This window comes from Syngnathus scovelli, chromosome 12 (assembly GCF_024217435.2).
Source record: "Syngnathus scovelli strain Florida chromosome 12, RoL_Ssco_1.2, whole genome shotgun sequence".
Taxonomy (NCBI): domain Eukaryota; kingdom Metazoa; phylum Chordata; class Actinopteri; order Syngnathiformes; family Syngnathidae; genus Syngnathus; species Syngnathus scovelli.
The window spans coordinates 15,585,268-15,600,752 of NC_090858.1; the positions used below are offsets into that span (position 1 = coordinate 15,585,268).

General features: G+C 44.1%; 2 long non-coding RNA genes across 2 annotated transcripts; both read left to right on the forward strand.

Moving 5' to 3' along the window:
- The first annotated feature begins 5,755 nt into the window (after positions 1-5,755).
- On the forward strand, positions 5,756-6,844 carry LOC137840809 (uncharacterized). Its single transcript, XR_011087870.1, has 3 exons — positions 5,756-6,476; positions 6,576-6,653; positions 6,728-6,844. It is a non-coding gene; the product is annotated as an uncharacterized lncRNA (long non-coding RNA).
- Positions 6,845-6,853: 9 nt separating this feature from the next.
- Positions 6,854-13,274, forward strand: LOC137840808 (uncharacterized). Its single transcript, XR_011087869.1, has 3 exons — positions 6,854-7,005; positions 7,090-7,204; positions 11,839-13,274. It is a non-coding gene; the product is annotated as an uncharacterized lncRNA (long non-coding RNA).
- The last annotated feature ends 2,211 nt before the right edge of the window (positions 13,275-15,485 follow it).

Consider the following 15,485-nt stretch of genomic DNA (forward strand, 5'->3'; position numbering starts at 1 on the left):
TTTACTATGCGCACCCAACCAGAGTGACGGGAGGAGCACATTTCAGAAAACGTGCTCAGCTCGACGAGAAAATGCGATTTAAGCAATAAAATTAAAAATGCACCCAAAACCTAAACCAAACGTTGCAGGTGGTTATTTCTTCATGTGCAGCAGTCGACGCGGCACTCTCTAGCTGCCAAGAGCACTTTTTACTATGCGCACCCGACCAGAGTGACGGGAGGAGCACATTTCAGAAAACGTGCTCAGCTCGTAGAGAAAATGCAATTTAAGCAATACAATTAAAAATGCACCTAAAACCTAAACCAAACGTTGCAGGTGGTTATTTCTTCATGCGCAGTGGTCAACGCGGCACTCTCTAGCTGCCAAGAGCACTTTTTACTATGCGCACCCAACCAGAGTGACGGGAGGAGCACATGTCAGAAAACGTGCTCAGCTCGTCGAGAAAATGCGATTTAAGCAATCAAATTAAAAATGCACCTAAAACCTAAAACAAACGTTGCACGTGGTTATTTCTTCATGCGCAGTGGTCAACGCGGAACTCTCTAGCTGCCAAGAGCACTTTTTACTATGCGCACCCAACCAGAGTGACGGGAGGAGCACATTTCAGAAAACGTGCTCAGCTCGTCCAGAAAATGCGATTTAAGCAATAAAATTAAAAATGCACCCAAAACCTAAACCAAACGTTGCAGGTGGTTATTTCTTCATGCGCAGTGGTCAACGCGGCACTCTCTAGCTGCCAAGAGCACTTTTTACTATGCGCACCCAACCAGAGTGACGGGAGGAGCACATTTCAGAAAACGTGCTCAGCTCGTCGAGAAAATGCGATTTAAGCAATAAAATTAAAAATGCACCTAAAACCTAAACCAAACGTTGCAGGTGGTTATTTCTTCATGCGCAGTGGTCAACGCGGCACTCTCTAGCTGCCAAGAGCACTTTTTACTATGCGCACCCAACGAGAGTGACGGGAGGAGCACATTTCAGAAAACGTGCTCAGCTCGTCGAGAAAATGCGATTTAAGCAATAAAATTAAAAATGCACCGAAAACCTAAACCAAACGTTGCAGATGGTCATTTCTTCATGCGCAGTGGTCAACGCGGCACTCTCTAGCTGCCAAGAGCACTTTTTACTATGCGCACCCAACCAGAGTGACGGGAGGAGCACATTTCAGAAAACGTGCTCAGCTCGACGAGAAAATGCGATTTAAGCAATAAAATTAAAAATGCACCCAAAACCTAAACCAAACGTTGCAGGCGGTTATTTCTTCATGCGCAGTGGTCAACGCGGCACTCTCTAGCTGCCAAGAGCACTTTTTACTATGCGCACCCAACCAGAGTGACGGGAGGAGCACATTTCAGAAAACGTGCTCAGCTCGTCGAGAAAATGCGATTTAAGCAATAAAATTAAAAATGCACCTAAAACCTAAACCAAACGTTGCAGGTGGTTATTTCTTCATGCGCAGCAGTCAACGCGGCACTCTCTAGCTGCCAAGAGCACTTTTTACTATGCGCACCCAACCAGAGTGACGGGAGGAGCACATTTCAGAAAACGTGCTCAGCTCGTCGAGAAAATGCGATTTAAGCAATCAAATTATAAATGCACCTAAAACCTAAAACAAACGTTGCACGTGGTTATTTCTTCATGCGCAGTGGTCAACGCGGCACTCTCTAGCTGCCAAGAGCACTTTTTACTATGCGCACCCAACCAGAGTGACGGGAGGAGCACATTTCAGAAAACGTGCTCAGCTCGTCGAGAAAATGCGATTTAAGCAATAAAATTAAAAATGCACCCAAAACCTAAACCAAACGTTGCAGATGGTCATTTCTTCATGCGCAGTGGTCAACGCGGCACTCTCTAGCTGCCAAGAGCACTTTTTACTATGCGCACCCAACCAGAGTGACGGGAGGAGCACATTTCAGAAAACGTGCTCAGCTCGTCGAGAAAATGCGATTTAAGCAATAAAATTAAAAATGCGCCCAAAACCTAAACCAAACGTTGCAGATGGTCATTTCTTCATGCGCAGTGGTCAACGCAGCACTCTCTAGCTGCCAAGAGCACTTTTTACTATGCGCACCCAACCAGAGTGACGGGAGGAGCACATTTCAGAAAACGTGCTCAGCTCGACGAGAAAATGCGATTTAAGCAATAAAATTAAAAATGCACCCAAAACCTAAACCAAACGTTGCAGGCGGTTATTTCTTCATGCGCAGTGGTAAACGCGGCACTCTCTAGCTCCCAAGAGCAATTTTTACCATGCGCACCCAACCAGAGTGACGGGAGGAGCACATTTCAGAAAACGTGCTCAGCTCGTCGAGAAAAGTCAATTTAAGCAATAAAATTAAAAATGCACCTAAAACCTAAACCAAACGTTGCAGGTGGTTATTTCTTCATGCGCAGCAGTCAACGCGGCACTCTCTAGCTGCCAAGAGCACTTTTTACTATGCACACCCAACCAGAGTGACGGGAGGAGCACGTTTCAGAAAACGTGCTCAGCTCGTCGAGGGAATGCGATTTAAGCAATAAAATTAAAAATGCACCAAAAACCTAAACCAAACGTTGCAGGTGGTTATTTCTTCATGCGCAGCAGTCAACGCGGCACTCTCTAGCTGCCAAGAGCACTTTTTACTATGCGCACCCTACCAGAGTGACGGGAGGAGCACATTTCAGAAAACGTGCTCAGCTCGTCGAGAAAATGCGATTTAAGCAATAAAATTAAAAATGCACCTAAAACCTAAAACAAACGTTGTACGTGGTTATTTCTTCATGCGCATTGGTCAACGCGGCACTCTCTAGCTGCCAAGAGCACTTTTTACTATGCGCACCCAACCAGAGTGACGGGAGGAGCACATTTTAGAAAACGTGCTCAGCTCGTCGAGAAAATGCGATTTAAGCAATAAAATTAAAAATGCACCCAAAACCTAAACCAAACGTTGCAGATGGTCTTTTCTTCATGCGCAGTGGTCAACGCGGCACTCTCTAGCTGCCAAGAGCACTTTTTATTATGCGCACCCAACCAGAGTGACGGGAGGAGCACATTTCAGAAAACGTGCTCAGCTCGACGAGAAAATGCGATTTAAGCAATGAAATTAAAAATGCACCCAAAACCTAAACCAAACGTTGCAGGCGGTTATTTCTTCATGCGCAGTGGTCAACGCGGCACTCTCTAGCTGCCAAGAGCACTTTTTATTATGCGCACCCAACCAGAGTGACGGGAGGAGCACATTTCAGAAAACGTGCTCAGCTCGACGAGAAAATGCGATTTAAGCAATAAAATTAAAAATGCACCCAAAACCTAAACTAAACGTTGCAGGTGGTTATTTCTTCATGCGCAGTGGTCAACGCGGCACTCTCTAGCTGCCAAGAGCACTTTTTACTATGCACACCCAACCAGAGTGACGGGAGGAGCACATTTCAGAAAACGTGCTCAGCTCGTCGAGAAAATGCGATTTAAGCAATAAAATTAAAAAAGCACCCAAAACCTAAACCACACGTTGCAGGTGGTTATTTCTTCATGCGCAGTGGTCAACGCGGCACTCTCTAGCTGCCAAGAGCACTTTTTACTATGCGCACCCAACCAGAGTGACGGGAGGAGCACATTTCAGAAAACGTGCTCAGCTCGTCGAGAAAATGCGATTTAAGCAATAAAATTAAAAATGCACCCAAAACCTAAACCAAACGTTGCAGATGGTCATTTCTTCATGCGCAGTGGTCAACGCGGCACTCTCTAGCTGCCAAGAGCACTTTTTACTATGCACACCAGACAAGAGTGACGGGAGGAGCGCATTTCAGAAAACGTGCTCAGCTCGATGAGAACATGCGATTTAAGCAATAAAATTAAAAATGCACCCAAAACCTAAACCAAACGTTGCAGGTGGTTATTTCTTCATGCGCAGTGGTCAACGCGGCACTCTCTAGCTGCCAAGAGCACTTTTTACTATGCGCACCCAACCAGAGTGACGGGGGAGCACATTTCAGAAAACGTGCTCAGCTCGTCCAGAAAATGCTATTTAAGCATTAAAATAAAAAAATGCACCTAAAACCTAAACCAAACGTTGCAGGTGGTTATTTCTTCATGCGCAGCAGTCAACGCGGCACTCTCTAGCTGCCAAGAGCACTTTTTACTATGCACACCCAACCAGAGTGACGGGAGGAGCGCATTTCAGAAAACGTGCTCAGCTCGACGAGAAAATGCGATTTAAGCAATAAAATTAAAAATGCACCCAAAACCTAAACCAAACGTTGCAGGTGGTTATTTCTTCATGCGCAGTGGTCAACGCGGCACTCTCTAGCTGCCAAGAGCACTTTTTACTATACACACCCAACTAGAGTGACGGGAGGAGCACATTCCAGAAAACGTGCTCAGCTCGTCGAGAAAATGCGATTTAAGCAATAAAATTAAAAATGCACCCAAAACCTAAACCAAACGTTGCAGGTGGTTATTTCTTCATGCGCAGCAGTCAACGCGGCACTCTCTAGCTGCCAAGAGCACTTTTTACTATGCGCACCCAACCAGAGTGACGGGAGGAGCACATTTCAGAAAACGTGCTCAGCTCGTCGAGAAAATGCGATTTAAGCAATAAAATTAAAAATGCACCTAAAACCCAAACCAAACGTTGCAGGTGGTTATTTCTTCATGCGCAGTGGTCAACGCGGCACTCTCTAGCTGCCAAGAGCACTTTTTACTATGCGCACCCAACCAGAGTGACGGGAGGAGCACATTTCAGAAAACGTGCTCAGCTCGTCGAGAAAATGCGATTTAAGCAATAAAATTAAAAATGCACCTAAAACCTAAACCAAACGTTGCAGGTGGTTATTTCTTCATGCGCAGTGGTCAACGCGGCACTGTCTAGCTGCCAAGAGCACTTTTTACTATGCGCACCCAACCAGAGTGACGGGAGGAGCACATGTCAGAAAACGTGCTTAGCTCGTCGAGAAAATGCGATTTAAGCAATAAAATTAAAAATGCACCTAAAACCTAAACCAAACGCTGCAGATGGTCATTTCTTCATGCGCAGCAGTCAACGCGGCACTCTCTAGCTGCCAAGAGCACTTTTTACTATGCACACCCAACCAGAGTGACGGGAGGAGCACATTCCAGAAAACGTGCTCAGCTCGTCGAGACAATGCGATTTAAGCAATAAAATTAAAAATGCACCCAAAACCGAAACCAAACGTTGCAGATGGTCATTTCTTCATGCGCAGTGGTCAACGCGGCACTCTCTAGCTGCCAAGAGCACTTTTTACTATGCACACCCAACCAGAGTGACGGGAGGAGCACATTTCAGAAAACGTGCTCAGCTCGTCGAGAAAATGCGATTTAAGCAATAAAATTAAAAATGCACCCAAAACCTAAACCAAACGTTGCAGGTGGTTATTTCTTCACGCGCAGTGGTCAACGCGGCACTCTCTAGCTGCCAAGAGCATTTTTTACTATGCGCACCCAACCAGAGTGACGGGAGGAGCACATTTCAGAAAACGTGCTCAGCTCGTCGAGAAAATGCGATTTAAGCAATAAAATTAAAAATGCACCTAAAACCTGAACCAAACGTTGCAGGTGGTTATTTCTTCATGCGCAGTGGTCAACGCGGCACTCTCTAGCTGCCAAGAGCACTTTTTACTATGCGCACCCAACCAGAGTGACGGTAGAGAGTATTATAAGGCGGCAGGCTTTGATGTCTATTCATATGCAAATGAGTTAGGAGGTAATAAAATTTTATGACCTATTGATGTTAAGATTTATGGCTTTTTTTTTATTGGGGGTCATAAATCACCCTTGGGGGCATCAAGATGGCGCCAGTCATGACGGCGCCATCTTTGACTGTCGCCATTTTGGTTTGCTGGCGCCATTTTTAAGATGTGGATATGTATGGGCATGTATTTTTATGAATCAAGACAGGTGCAGCACCTGAGCTAGCTTTGCTAACAGCCCTCTGAGCTACCTTTGCTTCCGGCCCGTACGTGTGAGCTTGAAGAGAGCCTTTCTGTTGAGAAGAGGAAGGGGAGGAGGGGGTTAGAGAGGCGTCATTAGAGGTGGCAAAGTCATTAGAGGTGGCAAAGTTGGCTTCAAGAGAGTCGCATATAATTTGAGAAACAATAGCTCAGCCAAAGTTATCTGAAAGCGGGAGACGCATGTAATTTGGTAAACATTGCTTTAGAGGATCAAGGGGGTTTTGGAGGATCAAGGGGGTTTTGTTGAGAAAATCACACGGCTACAAGTCACAAGTTATCTCTAATGTAATTTGACAAACAATACTGGGTCCGACGATATGAGAAAGACCTCTTTGATGCGTCATCAACAAGCGGCCAAAGTTATCCGATTTCGTGCGACACGTGAGCTCATAGGCGTGGTCTTATCCCCGCCGAATTTAAAGTTTGGTGTGGACGAGCATCATTTTGGAGAAGACAAGACAAGACAACCCATCGCTCGGACCAACGGGGGTCGAAGCGCGTCAAAAAGCTGTTTTCGAGAATGGTTAAAGGTAAGTCATTTTACTACATTTCTCACAATAATAACAAATAATAATAATGATAAATAATAATAATAGGTTATTTTATAAAACAAGATGTATTGTTTACAGACAACATCGTTTTTGCCGATGTCCACGCATCTTTTGACGACGATTTTAGCGACGTTTACCTAACACAATCAGACTACGGTGAGTCAATCGCGCATCTAAGATAGTTCATATAGAGGGTACTAGTTGCTGATTTTATTTTTTGTATGCGTCAGATCTCCTGGCCGCTGCCACTAGAAAAAACAATCGGCCGACACAAGCTGCCTCCGACCGCCATATTGGAGCAGTCGAAACGTCCGACCGCCATATTGGAGCAGTCGAAACGTCAGCGCCAGCGCCAGCGCGACCGGCGGCATCAGAGTCACGTGCTACTGTTGAAACCAATCCAATCTCAACCCGCACCGTTCAGCCGGAATCAGCGACGGACTCAGAACTAGTTGAAGCTCTGTCTACTTACGAGGGCTTGAAGCATCATCAAGAGTCGACAAACAAAGTTAGAAGCATTTCCTTCTATGTTATCATTCGACTTGCTATTTTTGATAATATAAAGGGTTAACCGTTTTTTTGTTTTTTATAGCCACTTCCAGGTGAGCGTCGTGACACGAGAGACAGGAAGAGGCGGGGGAGGAGGAGAGGGCACCCCTTCTACAACACGCACCACTCAACCAGCAGGGGGTCTCTAAAGTGTCGTGGTAACTGTCTACAAAAGACGGTTACAAGAGTGTTTTAAGATTATACGTGCTCTTACAGATTTAGCCGAATCAAAATAGGTTTGTGTTGTTTCTGTTGTGTTTTGTAAAAGAAAATATAATGGATCATCCAAACCTTACGTCAACGGAGTCAGATTTCTTAGCAAACATTTCTGAAATAGATTTACCGTCATTTAGCGGGCCAAGCCAAAGAAGTGACACACCAGAGCTAGATTTATCAAACGTTAACAATACGTCTACGAGTCAAATAACAGATTTGCTCAACAATGTGACCGCGGCTTTGTCAGAGGGGGAGAGACCAGACAGTCCTGCTATTCTCACTCATTTACAGGCTGTCATAGATGAATTGAACAATCAAAGTATGAATGAAGGTCGACAGAGTCCGACACAAATCCCGTCACAATTGCTAAACATGATAGCGGAATTAAACAACCAAGCTAATGGCAACAACGGGCGTATCAGTCCTGACATTCCTGTGCAGTTGCTAAACATGATCCAAAATCTAAATACACAGCCTCTGGTTGACCCGTTGACCGCTAACACTGTCGATTCATCATCGTTTGCTGTTGACGATGTTCAGCCGATATTTCAGCCTAACAACTGCTCTGTTATAATTGATCACGAAATAGACGTTATTGACAACAACACACCAGCATTTCAACACACGCCCCAGCAATCTAACAACGGTTCTGTATTAGCTGACCAACACGGCGGTTCTATTGTAATCAATAGGCCACATTTCAATAATGTAGAGGTAAGGCGACGGTTAAATATACCATCGCAACAGAACATTAATGATTTTGCAACCTTCTACCTCCAGATTGAAGATAAAATAGATGATGTCGTGCAAGAGGTAGCTAGCAGGGCACAAACAGGTGATGTAATTCAGATAGAGCTTGCGGCTGGTAACGATAGAGCTCACATCTACCAGCAAACTAGTGATATAAACTCTATCAGAGATAATGTATCAAACTTGCTTGAACGTTTAGCCCAATCAAACACAGAGCTTCTGGCTGATGAGGGCTTAGAGCTCATTGTACAAATAGTCACACCATTGCGTGGTGGTGGTGGAATGCGTCGAAGGCTGTTGAACACTACCAACAGAGAGATTTTGAGGTTGAAAAAACGACACCTACACATACCTCGTAATACAGACAATAAATTGTGTTTCGCTCTCTCACTAACCTATCTGCTAAATGACACACTCACGACAAAACAGGCCACAAGACAAGCGCGACTCTTACATGAGAGTGTAGGATTGGATTGTCAAACACCTGTGAGTCTGGGCGATGTCCATAAATTTGAGAAAGTCCTCAAACGGAAAATAACTGTAATGTATCGAAAAGAGGACTGCCGCCCCATGACCTTTTTCGACACGCGTTACCCCAAAACAGATAACGACACTTTATTTGTCTTAAATCTTGAGGGCCATTTTTACGGCGTGAAAGCGATTGAGGCCTTTGTCGGCCACGCATTTTTTTGCAGGTATTGTTACAAAGGGCATGAGAATTGGCAACAGCACCATTGTGAAGGACACTGTGGCGTTTGTCTTGATCCAGGCTGTAAACAGCGACGGTTTAAACATGTCATCTGCCCCGACTGTAACAAATCTTGTCGTAATGAGGAATGCTTTACCAAACATAAAGAGTCTCGATCAATGAATCGTGTCAGCAACTGCACTTCATACAAAAAATGCATGGAGTGCGGTCTTCAATATTATGTGAGAGCTGATGGTACCGGTGCTAAACATCGTTGCCCCGTTAAAAAATGCACAGTGTGTGATGAGATCATAAATCAAGATGACGCATTGTTGAACCCTCACATGTGCTACATTCAGCCCATCAAACCACAACCACCGTGCAAAAATGTAGTCTACTACGATTTCGAAACTTATGTAGATTCAGACGGTTTACACAAACCTTTTCTCATCTGTTGCGAATCAAATAATGGACTGGCGAAGCATTGGTATGGCACAGATTGTGTTGATGAATTTCTCAGATTTTTCCGAATGCCACGGTTTAAACAAACTACGTTTGTTGCACATAATGCGAGAGGTTTTGATTCATACATACTGATAAGGAGAATGCTTGAATTAGGTCTCAAACTCGACATTCTGATGCAAGGGAGTAAAGTTCTATCATTTGTCGATTTAGACACAAAATCACGATTTATAGACTCTCTCTCATTCTTGACGATGCCTCTAAGCGCAATGCCTAAGGCCCTGGGGTTTGAAGACAAATCAAAGGGTTACTTCCCACACAAATTCAGCTCTTTAGAGCATCTAAACTACGTAGGGTCTCACCCTGACCCCATGTACTACGGCACCGAGCGAATGTCACCCTCCCAACGATCAAAGTTTGACGAGTGGTATGCCAAAGAAGCTAGCAATGTGTTTGATTTTGCTAAACAGGCAATAGCCTACTGCGAGAATGATGTTGATCTGTTAATGCAAGGGTGTGAAAAATTCAGGAGTGAGTTTTTTGAGGCCACCGGAACAGATCCATTCAATGCGGTAACAATTGCGTCGGCGTGCATGAAAGTTTTTCGAGCTAATTTTCTGACTCCTCAAACACTAGCCATTACACCATCAGACAACTATATGCGTCAGTACAAAGCTTTCTCGCACGATTCTATTCAGTACATGCAATGGATCATGCACAGCCAAAATATCCAAATTAGACATGCGTTGAACGGTGGTGAAGTTAGGATAGACAACTACTTTGTAGATGGTTATTGTGAAATCGGGGGCGTAAAAATAGTGTTTGAGTATTTTGGTTGTTATCACCACGGCTGCGCAGAATGCTTCGACCTCTCTAAAATATGCCCGACAACCAAACGCCCTTTTCAGGAGAGGTTTGATAAAACACAAAAGAAAATTCAGGATCTACAGCTTAGACAGGATGTGTACCTTGTAATTATGTGGGAGCATGAATGGTTGCAAATGAAAAAGATGGACATAGAGGTGAAGGAATTCCTTAAAAAAAACAAATTTCCTACACCGCTCAAACCGAGGCAGGCTCTTTTTGGGGGCCGAACAAACGCATTCGTTTTAAAATACACGGCAGAGCCAGACGAGCGTGTGTTGTATGTTGATGTGACATCATTATATCCTTTCATCAACAGTACAGCCACATACCCAATCGATCATCCAACGATTATCCACGATGATTTTAAAGACCCTAGGTCGTATTTTGGTTTCATCAGCGCCACAGTCAACCCACCCCGTGGTTTATATTTTCCCGTTCTACCGTTCAAAACAGCTAAAGGTAAACTCGTCTTCACACTGTGCCGCACATGTGCCGAGTGTAACAACCAGCAGACGGCTTGTACACATAGTGATGAGCAAAGATCGTTAACAGGTGTTTGGACAACCCCTGAATTTGTTAAGGCACTCGATCTCGGGTACACGGTTGCGGAAATTACAGAAGTGTGGCATTACACAAGAACGAGCGACACAATTTTCCGTGATTACATGCGAACATTTCTAAAAGGTAAACAAGAATCTTCAGGTTACCCGCCTCACGTGGTCAACCAGGCTGACAGAGAAAGATACATAGAAGGGTATGCCATTCATCAGGGTATCCAACTCGATCCTTCCAAAATTGCTGTAAACCCTGGCAAAAGGCAAGTGTCAAAACTCTGTCTTAACAATCTGTGGGGAAAACTCGCGCAACGTGACAACATGACAAACACAAAAATTGTGACAAAATCAGAGGATTTTTTTGAACTTTTGTTTTCAGGTCTGTACAATGTGAAATTCTTCCATTTTATCAATGAGAAGCTCTCAATTGTGCAGTATTGTATCAACATAAACAACGAGATCCCCGCCTCAAAAACATCAAACGTGGCTGCAGCGTGTTTCACAACAGCCTATGCACGCCTAAAAATGTACAGCTATTTAGAAATTTTACAGAAGCGTGTCCTTTACACAGATACAGACAGCCTCGTGTACACTGTGAAGCCAGGTGAAAGTGTTCTCCCGCTAGGTGATTATCTGGGTGATTTGACAGATGAGCTTTCGAACGACAGCATTTTAGAATTTGTCTCAGCCGGCCCCAAAACATACGCTTATAAAACACGAGGGTCATCTCAGACGGTCATGAAGGTAAAGGGTATCACACAAAGTCACGAAAGCGGTCAGAGCATCAATCTCGACAGCATGCTCAGTTTGGTTCAAGGCTACCTCGATACAGCAGGTGCGACCTCAGATGTGCTTTACGCGCCCCAGCATAATATCGTTCGCGATAAGAGAGGGTTTCATCTCAGAAACGTGTCATTTTCCAAGCGGCTTCGTGTGGTGTACGATAAAAGAAGGCTGCTAGAGCGAGGCACCACTGAACCGTTTGGCTACTGATATTTCTATCTATCCATACGTGTGTCTGTGTGTGGAAATGGCTTTTAATCAGATTGAATTCGACCCCAGATTAGAACTCCCTTTTTCATCTCTAGTAGCAGGGCCTTCGGGTTGTGGCAAGACTTTCTTTGTAAAAAATGTATTGCAAAATCCTGAACATGTTCTGAGAAAAAAACCTGATAATATTGTCTGGGTTTATACTTCATACCAGCCAATGTACGATGAGCTCAAAAACCTGAATAAAGACATTGTTTTTATCAAGGGGCTGCCTGAATCTTTTGACGACGAGAAGCTGTTCCCGCCACAGCAGCACCATCTGTTGATTCTGGATGACGTCATCTTCCAAGCTTCGGATAACCCTGAAGTGGTTCGAATATTCACCCAATATAGACATCATAAAAATTTAAGCGTTATAATGCTAACGCAGAATGTATTCCATCAGGGGAAATTTAGCCGGACTATTAGTTTGAACAGTAATTATTTGATTTTGTTCAAAAACCCCCGCGATAAACTGCAGGTGAGTGTCCTGGCGAATCAAATTTCTCCCAGCAACCGGAAGTTTTTCCTGGAATGCTTTGAAGATGCTACAAGAGAGCCGCATGGGTATTTACTGGTAGATTTGACACCTTCATGCCCAGAACAATATAGACTACGTACAGGTGTACTACATAACCAGTGGCCTGTCGTTTATATACCCAAACAATAAAGCGATGACGAAGCTTTTAAAAACAAACGCACCGTTACTCAAATCTCTGTTTACATCCAAGCCGGCCAAACGTAAGCATTTGCTACTCAGAGGCCCCAGTAGTTTGGTGAAAGCATTATGTGAGATTGCTCTAAATCTTCTTAAAGGACATGTACCCTTAAAATCAAAACTTTACAAGAGACTTAAAAAGCAAAAGAAAAATATCCGCTTTTTGGCTGATAAGAAAAATACTTTGAAGAAGAAAAGAGCTGTGTTAGTTCAGAAAGGTGGTTTTATTTTACCGTTACTGGCCGCTTTCGCACCTGTTCTCGGGAGTGTCATTAGTGGCTTTATGAACAAAGCATAAAATGAGTTTGAAAACGGCTCAGAAAATGTTCCTGATTTCGCCTTATCAGCTCGAGAGGCTGAATCGACCAGCGCCGACCATCCGTGATACAGCAGAGCATTCTTTGGATGAAGAGATGAAACAGGTTTTGGATAATAAAAATTTAAATCAATATGAAAAGATCAAAATTTATCAGACCTTAATGCAGCGTTACTTGGGGTTGGTCAAACAAAAAGACTCCGAGCAAATTCCTATTACGATTCGCCACGAAGACAATGAGAGGGGTGAAATAAAGGCCGCTGATGAGAGCGCAACTGATGATATTCTGGACGCCATAGGTCCACGTTTCCGACGCAATGCCAACTATGTGCTGAAAAGACTATCGGCAGAAGATGTAAGCTGGACGCCGTTAAGTGAATTTGTTTTTAGAGGAAAAACTATCAAAGGCTCCCATATGAGCGATCTGTTGAGACATTTGTGTACGAGTGGGAAAAAAATCAACGAGAAGCCGGTAGGATGGAGTGAATTTCTCCGAACGCTAGCACGGTTAAACTTGCCGGAAACAAGCATCTCCAACCCCTTGGCTCGCGCAGATTTTAAACGTTTAAAATACGCTACAGGTGAAGATGGGGATGTTTCTTATGTAGAAGATGTACTAAACATGATGAATAAAAAAAAAAGAAAGAGGACATCACCGGTAGTAAAATGGGTTAGTTATTAGATGACACTATTGTTGTTAGTGGAAAAAACAACGCATGACTCTGTAACTCTCTTTAACAATGTTTATTGAATAAAAGAGATTTTATAAAACATTAACATGGTTTCAGACAATGACATTTTTTAAATTTATGCAACGAACATGATGTTTGCCCGCCGCACATCCGGTCTGGTCTTCGACATTTTTTGACAAACTCTCTAACCATCGCGTCGTTATGGAGAGGGTCGGAATTGTAATGAGTCAGCACTTCACGATAAGTGTGCCCCCATCCGCGTTGGGTTAAATAATACACACAGTGTTGACCGCAGGTGTCTGTGAGCTCGTGCTGCAACTGCCCGTTCTGATAGTCGATCCGTTTAGAATGCTTCTTCAAAAATCTGTATATACTCGCCGGGTAGTACGACCCGTCCGGTGGTAGCCCAAAAGGATCAAAGAATGTGGCCGAGCCGTCCGATTCTAAAGTCAAAGCGAGCCAGTGCTCTCCGGGTAAATGTCTTGGATGCGTATTGACGATGTAATGTTTCGGAGGCGTGTCTCTGACGTCACCTAGCTCATCCGATGCGAAAACGCCTCCAAATAAGGTTCTCTGCATCCGGGTCATAATCATGTCCAATTCACGGCCGTTCATAGCGTTAATAATAGTCCATCTCTTAGCATTAATCTCTATAAGCGAATCATAAACCGCATATACAATGAGGGTTGCTGTATGCGGTAATGGGGTTCTGAAGCGCAAATCGAGTCTCAGCACCCCGCTATTGATCGGCGTTAACGCGCCTGAGTCATCCACCTGACTTAAATTGAAAACAAAAAGTGAATAGCCCTGAGTAAAATCCTGTTGGTTTATACAGTGAGGTAAATCTTTTAGAAAACGCCCCGTTGCTGTGTATAAATTATGAAATTCACGTGTACACAGTCCAGCTTCGAAATTGGGCTGAAAAGGTTTGGCAGGTATTTGTCGACCTTCGTGGCTGAGAGCTAAATACTCTATGTTATAATGCAAAAAATTAAACGGGTTTAAATCTCTCCGTCCCATAAAACTGTTGTGGTTTACGAGAGCTAATACAATTTGCTTGGGGATGTGTCCGAGGAAGAGATTATCCTGCTGACAGATTCTACAGTTTTGCGGGATACTGAAGGTTTTCATGTTCACGCGACTGACGGGATAGAGGGCATTACCTTTTTGTAATGCGGCGGCGTGACCTATAGCCACAGCCGGTGAGATTGATACTTTTTTCACAAACAGGGATGCTCCTAGTATTTTGAGACACGAATCACTGTCTGGAGCGCTCATGAGACAGAAATCATCAGAAGCTCTAGTTAACTTTAGACGCAGATCCACATTATTCAGTAGATGGCGTTCGGAAAAGAAAATATCTCCATGAAGCGGTCCCATAAGATGAAATTCACGTGAGCCTGCAATCTGTCGTGCGCGCCGCACAAAACCAGCGTTAGCCACGCCCTCTTCGAAAGAAATGGAGTCCATGCGCCCCCTAGAGTCTTTTGCGAACATTCCTGCTGTGAATTGTGACTCCAAAGAATCGTTTGAAAAGTTTAACAGCAGCTCGATGATGGATCTGTAGGCGTGCGTGGCGCTAGATTGTGAGATTAACCGTCCACCCAACGAAATATCTAATTGACTAAAAATTGTGTTTATAGGAAAATTCACGATGCCGACTTGTTCTTGCGGTGGAATATTTGTCCCATCCCTACGCGTCACCTTTGTTACGGAGATGTAGTAAAGTGTCGGATAAATCTAAATATTTTGAGCCGTCCCCGGGTATATAAAATTCTATTGGGCCTTGGTCCACGATTGCTGTTAACGGTTGGAATTCGACATGTGAGCTATCTTCTATGGAGAGTTGCGTCAGGGGCGCACTAAACAGATCCAGACTTGATAGCGTCGCCTCTTGACTTTTAAAATGTAGAAGGGCCATTTTTTAAGAGAAAATATCTGTCTTGCTTCTTCTCCGCTTTTTTCTGACAACTGGTCTGAGACGGGTGGAGCGTCTTTTCCTTTTAACGCTTCTTTTTCTCCGCCCCCCAGGATGGATCGTCCCACGTGACAATACAGCAAGCCCGGAACCTTCTTGCTCGGGGCCTTGTTTCTGGTGGATTCTTTGAATGACGCGCCCCGCTACATCCGTTGCTATGTTTTTAGCG